At 44.3% G+C, this 13,552-nt stretch overlaps 1 protein-coding gene across 3 annotated transcripts in view; it reads right to left on the bottom strand.

The window, feature by feature from the left end:
- Positions 1–13,552, bottom strand: part of ACSL6 (acyl-CoA synthetase long chain family member 6) — a 774,575-nt gene that overhangs the window by 667,649 nt on the left and 93,374 nt on the right. Inside the window, exon 2 of one of the 3 annotated variants that reach the window (XM_069652522.1) lies at positions 8,211–8,242. The exons of the other annotated variants lie outside the window; for them this stretch is intronic. The gene's annotated coding sequence lies outside the window, so the exon portion shown is untranslated. The remainder of the gene's footprint in view (positions 1–8,210; positions 8,243–13,552) is intronic. 3 annotated transcript variants of the gene reach the window in all.

Genomic DNA, 13,552 nt, shown 5'->3' with positions numbered 1-13,552 from the left:
TTAACTTAGATGGTGCCCTCAGTGCCCAAACAGGGAATCAAGCCACCTAATAGATGGTACATTGAGTAAAGGCAGCTTTATTTAACTTAGATGGTGCCCTCAGTGCCCAACAGGGAATCATGCCACCTAAGAGATGGTACATTGAGTAAAGGCAGCTTTATTTAACTTAGATGGTGCCCTCAGTGCCCAACCAGGGAATCAAGCCACCTAAGAGATGGTACATTGAGTAAAGGCAGCTTTATTTAACGTAGATGGTGCCCTCAGTGCCCAAACAGGGAATCAAGCCACCTAAGAGATGGTACATTGAGTAAAGGCAGCTTTATTTAACTTAGATGGTGCCCTCAGTGCCCAAACAGGGAATCAAGCCACCTAAGAGATGGTACATTGAGTAAAGGCAGCTTTATTTAACTTAGATGGTGCGCACAGTGCCCAAACAGGGAATCAAGCCACCTAAGAGATGGTACATTGAGTAAAGGCAGCTTTATTTAACATAGATGGTGCCCTCAGTGCCCAAACAGGGAATCAAGCCACCTAAGAGATGGTACATTGAGTAAAGGCAGCTTTATTTAACTTAGATGGTGCCCTCAGTGCCCAACCAGGGAATCAAGCCACCTAAGAGATGGTACATTGAGTAAAGGCAGCTTTATTTAACTTAGATGGTGCCCTCAGTGCCCAACCAGGGAATCAAGCCACCTAAGAGATGGTACATTGAGTAAAGGCAGCTTTATTTAACTTAGATGGTGCCCTCAGTGCCCAACCAGGGAATCAAGCCACCTAAGAGATGGTACATTGAGTAAAGGCAGCTTTATTTAACTTAGATGGTGCCCTCAGTGCCCAAACAGGGAATCAAGCCACCTAAGAGATGGTACATTGAGTAAAGGCAGCTTTATTTAACTTAGATGGTGCCCTCAGTGCCCAAACAGGGAATCAAGCCACCTAATAGATGGTACATTGAGTAAAGGCAGCTTTATTTAACTTAGATGGTGCCCTCAGTGCCCAACAGGGAATCACGCCACCTAAGAGATGGTACATTGAGTAAAGGCAGCTTTATTTAACTTAGATGGTGCCCTCAGTGCCCAACCAGGGAATCAAGCCACCTAAGAGATGGTACATTGAGTAAAGGCAGCTTTATTTAACTTAGATGGTGCCCTCAGTGCCCAAACAGGGAATCAAGCCACCTAAGAGATTGTACATTGAGTAAAGGCAGCTTTATTTAACTTAGATGGTGCCCTCAGTGCCCAAACAGGGAATCAAGCCACCTAAGAGATGGTACATTGAGTAAAGGCAGCTTTATTTAACTTAGATGGTGCCCACAGTGCCCAAACAGGGAATCAAGCCACCTAAGAGATGGTACATTGAGTAAAGGCAGCTTTATTTAACTTAGATGGTGCCCTCAGTGCCCAACAGGGAATCAAGCCACCTAAGAGATGGTACATTGAGTAAAGGCAGCTTTATTTAACTTAGATGGTGCCCTCAGTGCCCAACAGGGAATCAAGCCACCTAAGAGATGGTACATTGAGTAAAGGCAGCTTTATTTAACTTAGATGGTGCCCTCAGTGCCCAACAGGGAATCAAGCCACCTAAGAGATGGTACATTGAGTAAAGGCAGCTTTATTTAACTTAGATGGTGCCCTCAGTGCCCAAACAGGGAATCAAGCCACCTAAGAGATGGTACATTGAATAAAGGCAGCTTCATTTAACTTAGATGGTGCCCTCAGTGCCCAACAGGGAATCAAGCCACCTAAGAGATGGTACATTGAGTAAAGGCAGCTTTATTTAACTTAGATGGTGCCCTCAGTGCCCAAACAGGGAATTAAGCCACCTAAGAGATGGTACATTGAGTAAAGGCAGCTTTATTTGCGATTCACCTTTGGTAAATGCATTCATTTAATGGGGGAAATATCAAAATCCCAAATTGCACACGGGTAAATCCAGATATCTCTCCTATTTTCTTATTTCAATCGGATCAAGCTCTAAAACTGCCAGTCAATCCTTTATTTCAAAGTCCCTGGCAACGAAACTGAAAAGCTGTATAGGTTATTGTGCGAGAACAAATGAGTCATATTTCTATTGATTGCATTTGGAAGACAAAGTACCCTGAAGTATTAAGTGCTGTACTTGCCTTCACATTGAAAGCAGTATTTTTAGAATGTGTGCACGCGGTTCTGTGAAGAACAAGTCTCCCGCAGATGAGGTCTACGCTGAGGTCACTAAGGATGTGTGGCGGGAGCTTAAGCAAACTTGGTAAAACAGGAGATCCAGGAGCGGGTGAAGTAAACATCTTCTCCTTGTACCCTCCCTGCCCACTTGTAGCACCGCATCCCCTTTCAGAGGTACAAGGCAGCAGGGAAAAGGCCTGGAAAAGATCCGGGGCTATGCTAAATGTCGGGACTGTCGGGACTCGGGGCTAGGTAGCCTTTTGGTTGTAGCCCCTGAGCTTCTGTCCGGGGCTTCAACCAAAATACCCGGGGTTATAGACCCCTGTGTGCCCCCACACCCTGTAGCAACGCCCCTGCAAGGAAGGGAGGAAAAGAGAAAGATATAACAGTTCCATAAGGAATATAAGATTTATATGGCATGTTTCTCTATCCTTGCCCATCCCAGTCCATTTCCAAGACAAGCCTACTGTGACTTTTAACTCACCGGTCTAATGCCAGAGAAGGCTAGATCCCTTGCCTCCTTACATAACCCTCACCCCTTGGGCTTTCTCTAGTGATGTGCCTGCCAAACAGGCCTCTCCAAGAGGAGACCTTCATGAAAAATGGAGGAAGATCTGACAGTCCTGATGATTAGCACCCGGTATGTGCGTTTAGCCAATCAGATGGCTCAGAGTGCAGACATTCAGCACTGGAATTTCATGGTATTCCAAGCCATGTGAAGGTCTATGTGCACCAACCATTTTTTTAAAATTAATTTATAGAGTCTCCTCTCACCTTGTTGCTGTGTGCAGGCAGGACCAGGAAATTTGAGGTCTATGGGGAATTCCTTTGGATATGTAATCTAAGGGTATCAAATGGCCGTACATGGTTAACTTCCCCCGCATCACTGGAACCAAAGCATCACTGATTGGTGTTATTGGCACGGAAGGATAGGTCAGGGGCAACGTGCTCGCCTTGGAAGCAATACGACACTGAGCAACATAGGTTCAATCCCCGGGTCCGTGCTTAGAAACCTCTGGGTATTAAGTGTGCTATAAATAACCAATCATATCATAACATTGTTACCAACATGCATAAATGGCTTCTGCTCAATGATTTTTGTGTTTATTTTATTTTATTTTGGATTTGTAGAGCGCACTACAGCCCACAGGCATCGAGGCGCTAGTTTTACAAGACGTGTTGAAAGTGACCAGAAACCCTTAGTTCTGTGGCATTGACATGCACTTGGTAGCCATTGACCTGCAGGAGTCTCCTAGTTTAGAAGTTTAAAATGGAGTAACATCAATCTCAAGCAACCTTTCCTGCAATTGATGCAAGACCTGCTGTCAAATACAGAACACTTACTTTGTCAAAACATTCATCCAGAAAATGCAATTAGTTGTTATGCAGCAGGGGTCTGCAAACTTTGGCTCTTCTGATCTTTTTGACTACAATTTCCATTAGACCTAGCCAACAAAGTCAATGGTGAGCGATGATGGGAGTTGCAGTTCAGCCCATCTGGAGAGTAGGAGGTTGCAGACCTCGGCTATACAGAAATAGTCAACTGCACTCAACCATTTCTCTCCACTAAAAGCTCCTACAGGGCCAGACTTCAAATCTCTTACCATTGACATGACCGGGATTCGGAAGACTAGAAGACAGCTACATACATTGGTTCATAGAGCACTTTACCTAGAACCTTCTGCTCCAATAGAGTCCAATCCGCAGCAAGAAACGTGGTGTATCGAGGAGGGACAGGTGCGATCCGAAACAGGCGACAATCCAGAGAGACAATTTCCACTTTAAGAAGTTAGTAAATTGGTGCCTGATTAAACTGCTCCCCAGAACCGGAGTCTAATGTCAACGAGGGTGCATAGTTTGCATATTTCATTTCTGTTTACCAGCTACATAAATCGATTAGCAATAACAATTCTGGAGCATTGAGGTCCCGGAAACAGGCTGTAGGCTCTGGTCACAGCGTGTGCGAGACTCAATCCTCACAATGTTGCTTTTCCATGTCACTGAGTAAAATAACAAATACTTTGGGATTCATGCAAAAGAAACAAGCACCTGCCACAGGCTCCCTGCCTGCTGATGTATAAAAACAAGATCCAATGATAAGGATCCCAGCACTCACTGCACGCCCAGTGCAATGCTGTGCTGAAATCCCGTGCAATCCCCGTCACAGCGTTCAGCCATTGTTTTCCTACATTCAAAAGGGTTGTTACGGCACCCCTAGTAATCGCAGGCCTATTTCACTTACTGATGGAACCTGTAAGTAGTTTTTATTTTATTGTTCATTTATAACCAGCAAGTGATTTCTAGGCGCAGGATCAGGATTTGAACCTGTGTTGCACCGTCTTGTCTTGCTTCCAAGACAAACGCATTGCCACTGGGGTATCCTTCCTCCCCCAAGGTGGGCCGGGTCCTGTTGGAGCGAATCAATGGTTGGGTTCATGAGGATCACATTGAGTCCCTTGCAACTGGCACATCATGCTCTCTTGAGTAAGACCATGGAGAAAAACAGCAATCCCAGGTAGGCAGCAAATGGACCCCAGGCCTGCGTTTCTATCTGGGGTAGATCCCTTTGCTAGTGTGCTGCCGGGCACCAGAGAAAGCAAGACATGCCGATCATGTCGGCCCCTCTGCATTCGATATTCCTGGAACATCTGCCTCGATGCAGGAGAAATACAACTTTGTATTTGTACACATCAAGTCACGTAATACGAAAAGCACCTCAAGACAGAGGGAGCGGGTCAGAGAGCAGGTGGCACTTGGTCACAGACACATCATTAACAAGGCAGTTCTCCCCTGGCAGTATAGGCAGAAGGGTTCAGAGTGACCTAGCAGTTCGGGCTGGAATGCCCCTTTTGGAATGGGACCAAGTCTGCTTTGCATATGGTCCTTCCCCTTTCTATAATGGATTGTGAGGCTAAAAAGGATGGTTTAGAGGATTGCCCAGAGCTGTGCCAGAGAATGAGATTCATTCTAAACCTTCCAGTCTTGACCGTTTGTTTTGTTTGTGGCAGTGGATGTCTAGCTAGTGGCTACTATCGCAGCTCTGGTAATCACCAATGGAACATACTCTTTCCGTGTCATGGCGGCAGTGGATTTGGCAGCAATATACGATGCGTCACACCCAGGGGTGGCAGGGATGCATTCAAGGATTGACGTCACGTTAGCAGTGAATTTTCTCCCCTGCACCTTCAAGAACAATGGTTCCTTACAGCATATCCTGGATGAGCTACCGCAGTGGAATGCCCACAAAATAAAAAGGTTCAGCCTATGAGGAGGAAGTGGTCAACTGGGCATGGTACAGATCACATGACTGCACTCACATTGTAGGTGTGATTTCCAGCAGTGATGACTGGGTGGGGGGTGTACACTCACGCATGGATGTGAGTGAAGTGATTGCACACGGCCTTCCCCTATCCCACAGCAACCATCCTACACTTTTGGTGGGGTACTCTTCAAAAGAACATTTTTACGATAATTGGGCCACAATGGTGCATTTTATAGCATATTTTATGGAAGAAATAAGATAAAATGCCAGCGAATTTACAGGCATTTCTGAACGGGAAAACGTGATCTTACCAAACACTCTAGGGGGCATGTCTGTTACAGTGTACAGGAACATTTCTCTGCAGCAAACAGTTTATGTTCCCATAAAACAAGTGTTTCTCCTCTTCATTTTCCTCTCCTTTTTTGGCCAAAGAATTCTTTCGGGGAGCGGAGCAAGAGGTATGAAAATTAGCTTCGAGTTGCGGTGCCCACTTCATGAAAGATATGTGGAGGTGGAGTGGCGCGCCAGTCATCATACTCTTCCTGCTGGTGGGTGTGGCTATGAGTAAGCGCACGTGGCAGGTAGGGCAGCATAGCTGCATCCTGCAAAAATTGCCAGTGGACCTTTGGGTGTGGTCTTTAACTGGCTACTATCTTCCTTCTCTTCCCATACCCGATGATGGAATGGCAGTTCATCCAGACCAGCTGAGGTGCAGGAGTTCCACCCTGGCTTCCAATCTTGCCCACTGACTATGGTTTGCCGTCTGGGCTCTGGAGGTAGCCCAAGATTCTGAGGGGCTGTGGTGGTTTGTGTGGTTAGGCGTGCCTGTCACCATTGGTCACGACATATGAAGATCGAGCCTTGTTTCTGGGCCTGATGTTAATTTGAGGTGCAGAGCATTGGTGGGAGCATCAGTGTACCACACTCTGCTCCTCCATAAACCGATTGAGCTACGCACACAGGTGCAATAATGCTATCAAGGGCAACAGTATCACCTGGCTTCAGTCTGTAAAGGGGACTTGATGAATAGATGCCCTCAGCAGGGCTCAAGTCGAGGGTACTCACGGGGGACGGAGTCCACCCACTTTATTCAGAGGGTGGACTCAGTCCCCCCCGCCCCAACTAAAATGAGAAGCATTGAATGTCCTCTATGAATTTATGAATTAAAGCCAACCTCAGGGATAGAACACTAGTCATCAGGTTTGCAGGCGGGACTCTTCACCACTGCACTACATAACCTCATGAAAAATAAACAACTAAAGGTGAAATGTCCCATTTTGGTACTGCAAGTCCCAGGGAAAACATTTATATTGGTCCTTGTATTTTAACACATACACACACCTTTGAACGTTTTCAAACACTCCATTAGAATTACATTTCTTCTCTGGGTTTTGTGTGCGTGTTGATTTTATGAAAGACAAATGCCACTCGTCCTGTGCAATTTGGGTGGTAATGCAAACCCAATTTAATTAAATGTGCATATTTCACATTGATATGCTAATTTATGACGGCATCACATCTCATTGTGTTTGTTGAGTCCCCCCACTTTCATTTTTAGGACTTGACCCCTGCCCTCACGCCACTGCCATATGTAGGTGACGAGGAAATTGGTGCCAGCCCTGTGGAGGCCTGGGCTGCTCCTCAGCCCCTGACGCTAGCGGGCTACCCTCTGGGCTGCAGGGACCAGTGAGCCCTTGGCTATCTTACTGGGATTTTGTCGCACACTGCTGCCATTTGCATGGTCTCCAGGCGCTCTGTTGGAGCTGAAAGAGGGGGGCGGTAGGTTAGGCGAGTGGTGAGCGGGGAAATGCAAGGTAGCTTTGCTGCTGTGTGGATGCGTGCATTACTATCCAACATCAAAGTGCTGCTGCTTACCCAACACCGCAGACTTGCGATTTAAACCATCACTGAAAAGGACCTTGTCGAAAGACCAAGAAAATATCGTCCCCCCCTAGAAGGTTTCAACCACCCTGAGAGAAAGATATAACCACCTGCAGCACTGACGTGGCACACATAGCTCTTACACAACTAAGAAAATAAACTGCACGGTCAACACTTTTCGCGAAAATCCAGAGCCCTTATAAAACATATGTCTTCCTAGGAGAAGAACAGACACCCCCATTGGTGATAATTCTTACAACGCACGTGCTAATGAGCAGAGGCAAATGGTAGCACACACTTGTGCCAACAAAATAAAAAAAACAGAACTAAATATGATGCGAATGTTTGCATTTGAACTAATGTGGGGGCATGTGGGACATGACGTCATGAAAATGATGTGCCTGAAGCGCACACATGCGTTTTTAAATGATTGAAGAGTGAGCGTGGGTTTCCCAGTAGCGGCCATGAGCGTCTGCTGGAAAGTGCGGCACACCTCTTGCCTTCGAGCCTGCAACATAACCGCTCTTGGGATAAACATCGAATAGATGCACGGTTCCCTATTAGAATCCATAGGATGCAAATTTATCTCATGAATATTAGTGTTGCATATCCTGAAAACCTGGCCCTTTTTGCAGTCCTCATCGAGCAAGAGTTGTGCCACCAGCAACCCTTTAGGTTTGAAATTCTAATGTTATGTTATATTACATTTTCTACGATCAATCTGTTAGTGTGGAATAGATGTCAGAGCGCTCAGGGATTGTCCTTGAGCAGGGGGGCGTTAATACAAATTAATGGATTGATCAATTGACACATAAGCCAGAGTGGTGTTAGTATAAATGAAGAGCACATCAAAATGTATGCGGAGGAGCCATGGGAAAATGTGGTGTTGCAGGCAGCAGTATACGAACCTGCACCCCCGCTTACTCGGAGTCTACGTCAGCTGTTAATGAAAAGAACAAAGAGTCGGTCATGCAACTGCAGCCCTGATTCTGTCATAGTTCAAGAGCAGCAGAACTAAGGCAACTTCAGCAAAGAAAAGCCCATTTCAAACTGTAACCTCCCTTTCTCAAGGCCCGTTTGGCATTCTGAATTAAAGAAGATGTGTATTCAGACTATAGTAGCTTTAAGTCTGCTTTTGCTTGTTTTTTTGAAAGCATAATTGTTTTCCTTGCATTTTTGTTCTAGGCGTCTGCATTTTGTGTAGCAAGTAGAGTCTTCCATGCAGTGCCATTGGTAGCTCCAGTGACGGAGCGGCCTTTGAGATGTTACACTGAAGCCAAGTGAGGTCCTGCAGTGCAACACCCACAGCTGGCCTTTTTTTCAAAATCCAATGCAAAAGGCCAAATGCCAATGCTCCACGTGGGAAGACACACATCTTGGTTCAAAAAGTAAATGCATCCAGAGCAAAAGATCACAAATGAACCCTCGCTGAAGACAAAACCGACAAATCAATCACACGAAAAATTAAATGAGAACTACAAAACATACCGGTAAACAACCACAAAAGGATACATTTGAAAAACAACTGAACAAGCTTCACAGCTCCCTGAGCAGTAGAACCACAGTAGCTTGACTTTCATATTTTTTCTTCTTTAAAATATGTGGGAAGGAATTGGGATATTCTTGGAGAATGTCCTTCATCATCTTCTCTATCATCGTCATGGAATTGGGATATTCCTGGACAGTAAGTATCCATTGTCATCGTTTCTATCATCATCATGGAATTGGTATATTCTTGGGGATTTTCCTTCGTCATCTTCTCTAATATCATTATATAACTGGGATATTTTTGGACAGTGTCCTTCATCATCATCTCTAATATGAGCATGCAACGGGGATATTTTTGGAGTGTGTCCTTTGTCATCGTCTCCATCATCATCATGGAATTGGTATATTCTTGGGGATTTTCCTTCGTCATATTCTCTAATATCATATAACTGGGATATTTTTGGACAGTGTCTTTCATCATCGTCTCTAATATGAGCATGCAACAGGTTATTTTTGGAGCACATCCTTTGTCATTGTCTCCATCATCATAATGGAATTGGGATATTTTTGGGGATTTTACTTTGTCATCTTCTCTAATATCATCATATAAACAGGATATTTTTGGACAGTGTCCTTCATCATCGTCTCTTATATGACCATGCAATGGGGATATTTTTGGAGTGTGTCCTTTGTCATCGTCTCCATCATCATCTTGGAATTGGGATATTCTTGAACAGTGTCGTTCATCATTGCCTCTATCATTATCATGCCTTTTTATTTGAAGAGTTTCATTCATGGGTCAACCAAGTACTTCACAGGTGGTTTTGGTGAGTCGACAGTTGCACATTAAGTACATACATCTCGATAGTCCCTCACATCTTGGTAGCAAATCTTAAAGACTATTTTGAGGATTTCTTGAAATGTATCACTCTAAACGGTTGGAATTCATTTGTGAAAAAGGTTAAACCCACATCTCATGATTTGATAATAAGGTGAAATATTTCAATAAAGGTTGTGTGGGGTTTTGTTTTGTGTATGGTTGAAAACTGGGAATGGTCCTATTTCATGTACATGCCAGTGGATGTTTCCCCCCTTTTTTTAAACTCACTACGAGACAGATTTTGGACGGTCTATTTATTAATCTTAGTGCCTTATAGAGAAAAATTAGCCAGCTTCCAGCCACTTTGTATTTCTGTGTCAAGGGCGGAGCAATGGCAGAGAACAGAGTTCACTGTCTGGGGCTTTCCGTGAAGATGGCAAGGTCAGATACAGTCCACGTTTAATGTCATGGTCTGGTCCCTCTGGAAGATTATTTATTTATGCATTTGTACAGCGCATCTAGGCGCCAGCAGGGAACTTTTCAGTATACATAAGAATATGGTTGCAGGTTTGCGATGCTTGAAAATAATGAATACATTACTTATTATTACAGTTGACAATATGTACGTGGTATTCGTTACACAAATTGTTGACATTCATTACCCAGAATGTTACAATTTTGTCTTTGTGAAGGTTGTTGGAAGTCTACCTTGTGATAGGTACATAATTACGGTAGGTTATTGTTGAGGGTCGCCTCTGAGGAGGAAAGTTTTCAACTTTTTTCTAAATGACCAGAATGAGGTGTCATTTCTTGGGTGGTGTGGGAGGGCATTCCATAGTTTGGATGCTAGTCACAGTCACTGCAACATTCGCTGGGTGGGTTCAGCGGTCAATAGTGTAACCCCACTATGATCTGATCACTTGGGGGATCCCTCTTCTGCCAGTTAACTGCTAAAAGTCTCGGCGCCCACAGGTGCAGTGCCTTTTTGTGGACATTGTGTAGGTCTGCGTTCAAACCTTTGAAGCGTTTTAGTTTTTTCAGATATCCTGACCACATTTTTGCCGATTTTCTTGCTGCACGATGGCAGTCCAAACGGCAGGCAGCACTTTTGGTTTGCCTGGGAGGGGTTTCAGAGCAACAACGAAAATACAACACTTAAAAAAAAATATATATAATGTTTTACACACGTGTGTGCGCTTTTCCATCAACATGCTATCAATAAAATGGTGGCAACACTGAAAGAAGCATCTATTGAGCCTTTAAAGGTAGATTTCAAACAGTAAACATGTTTTTTCTGTTTCTACATGCAGGTATAACATCAGAAAGAAGGGTAGGAAATAAATAAGGGCACCCAGAAAGGTATACTTTATGAAGAGTAGACAAAATTCCAATTCTGGAAGCGGTCATTTATGTAGCTTTCTCCACATTTCCTTACCGATAATTGCCATACAATGTGAAAATAAATGGTAATAAAATACTGTGGTCAAAATTTGCACCTGTAGCTTTATACCTTCAATGCAGAGCTATGAAAGCAGTATACTGCTACATTCCCGATTCTTCGTGCTCAGGAGACAGACTTTAGCGGCTTATTACATGTTTGCTGGTCCAGAATTAAGGTATACCGCACCATTCCGGACCGGCAAACTACAAGTCTGCCAGTAGGGGCCTGATCTGATCTACTGGCAGGCTTTACCAGCCGGTGGATCAGATCCCTATAGGCAGATAAATGCCTGAATCACTGGCACCGTTACTAACAATTACTGTGATTCGGCAACCTCATCCCTCCATGAAATGGGGAGTTACCGACGTTTCTGCTGCCCGTAATAGCCCTGTAACATCGGGATATCGGAACTTGTAATGAGCCCCTTTTGTGTAGTTTGTCTGAGAACGTGCAATGCTGCGAACAACCAAGTCACACCTTTTTTGTATTAAGTTCCCCCCATATTTGACTGTGTATTGAATACTAACAGAAATCAATATTGTTTGTGGTGTAGGCCATATCTTTTTGAAAAAGTGCAACAGATTGTCAGTTGATGGGTGGGTGACTCGTGTACCTCACAGAAAAGTAGCAGTAAGGCTATCAAACTCCAGGACAGTTTTGGGATCAATGAATGTCAGAAAGATACGCGCAATGACGTTCATAGAAGTTCACATGCCAATCAAGTGATGCTGTGTCATATACTGCATTGCCACACTTTGCCATGATAAGGACGGCAGCTCACATGTGTGGGCACCTACCACACCATAAAGGGGAAGGGACAAACAACGGGCATGCCAAGAGGAAGGAAAGCAATGGGCAAGTCTTCTGCATTAAGCAGGCAAGTGATCCGCTGGCTTTCCCCACATGGGACGCCTACAGGTGTAGGCCTGGGGCAGCACAGCAATGACCGGAAACTAAGAACCCAAGATATGTTTTTATAAGAAGACACCCGTGGGACTCCAATATTGTCTGGCTGGCTGGATCGAACAAGGTTTCCCTTTCCTAGAATGTTGCAATATTGAAACCATCTCATTGGTGCTCACATTTCGCACTGGGAAACTGATGAAATCTGCATGGAACACCATATGATGGATCATTCTATACTGTTAAAAATGACACCTCTTATGTGTACTTACACTGAACCTCACTGGTAAGAGGAAGTGTCAAACAATGGACATATCTTTTGCATTCCCAAGAATTTCCCCATGTGAGAGGCCTATATATTAGTCTGGGGTAAACTCAATCTGGTAAACCCCATACCCCCGAATAGCTGAAGATTCAGTAAGACCCTACTTTCCTGAACTTCCGTTCTGGTTCAGGGTCTGTCTGTTGTGCTGACTTTCGCCTGGCAGGTTATATAGGGCACCCGTGGTTGGCGTTTGTGATGAGTCATATACTGACTGAAAGACGTATAAGCAGGTGGTTAATGACACCTTGATTAGTGTACCTATATACAGGGATGGACTTTCATTTTTTCATAATAGTATTTATTGTTTTGAAGATAACACAAGGAAACAATAAAAGAACATTTGCATCTTAATACGTAAGTGCAAACCATACATGAATTCATCCCAGCGATCATGTTTATGAAAGGAAAGAAGAAGGAAAAGAAAGAAATAAAGGCGGGCTTTAATAGAACAGGGGATTGTTAAACACTCTCCTCATTGCCTCATACGTATAGTGCTGATCCTTAGCGTGGAAAGACTCCCTCCTAGATAGAAGAGACAAACTCATGAGCCAATCCTCTACACAGGGGGCAGTATCAGTCTCCCGGAATTTCAGGATGTGCCTCTTAGCAACCAAGAAAGCCCAATAAGCTGAAAGGAGTGTATCACTAGTCAGTACAATACCTGAAGGAAATAGCCCAGCACGCTAATAAGTGGGGTTTGGGGTAGAGTTAGGCCCAAGACCAAATCTAGTCTTTAGAAAAAACTGTCCCAAAATAATTCAATCTTCCTGCATGACCACAACATATGGAAGGTGCTACCTACATCACTCCTACAATTCCAGCACACATCCTCATAACACAACTTGAATGACCACATCCTCCAAGGAGACCAATACAAATAGTGATCAATCCGCTGCTTCATATATCGCAGCTCCAAATCAACCTTGTACCTAACCGGACCCGCACACATACGGTTCCACTCAATGTCTGACAGCAAACAGCCTAAGTCCGAATCTCAATTGCCTCTACCACATTGCGAGGTCAGAGCAGACTCAGAAGGAGTAATACGTTTGTATAAGGTGGATGCAGACAGAGGCATGTACTTAGAAAAGAGCAAGGCCACGGGCGGGGCATGCATGGCAGCGTTCAGTAGAGAAGAAATGTCAGCCAAAAGGTCCCTCAATATGCAATAATGATGAAATTCTCCTGTCCTCAGCTTGTACTTGAAACGCAAGAATTCAAAGTCAAGCATATTCTGACTGTTCATGGACCTGTCCAATTCTCCAAATGCCAG

Source organism: Ambystoma mexicanum, chromosome 3p (genome assembly GCF_040938575.1).
Source record: "Ambystoma mexicanum isolate Mex_15411 chromosome 3p, UKY_AmexF1_1, whole genome shotgun sequence".
Lineage (NCBI taxonomy): Eukaryota > Metazoa > Chordata > Amphibia > Caudata > Ambystomatidae > Ambystoma > Ambystoma mexicanum.
This window is presented reverse-complemented; position numbering and strand designations above follow the sequence as displayed.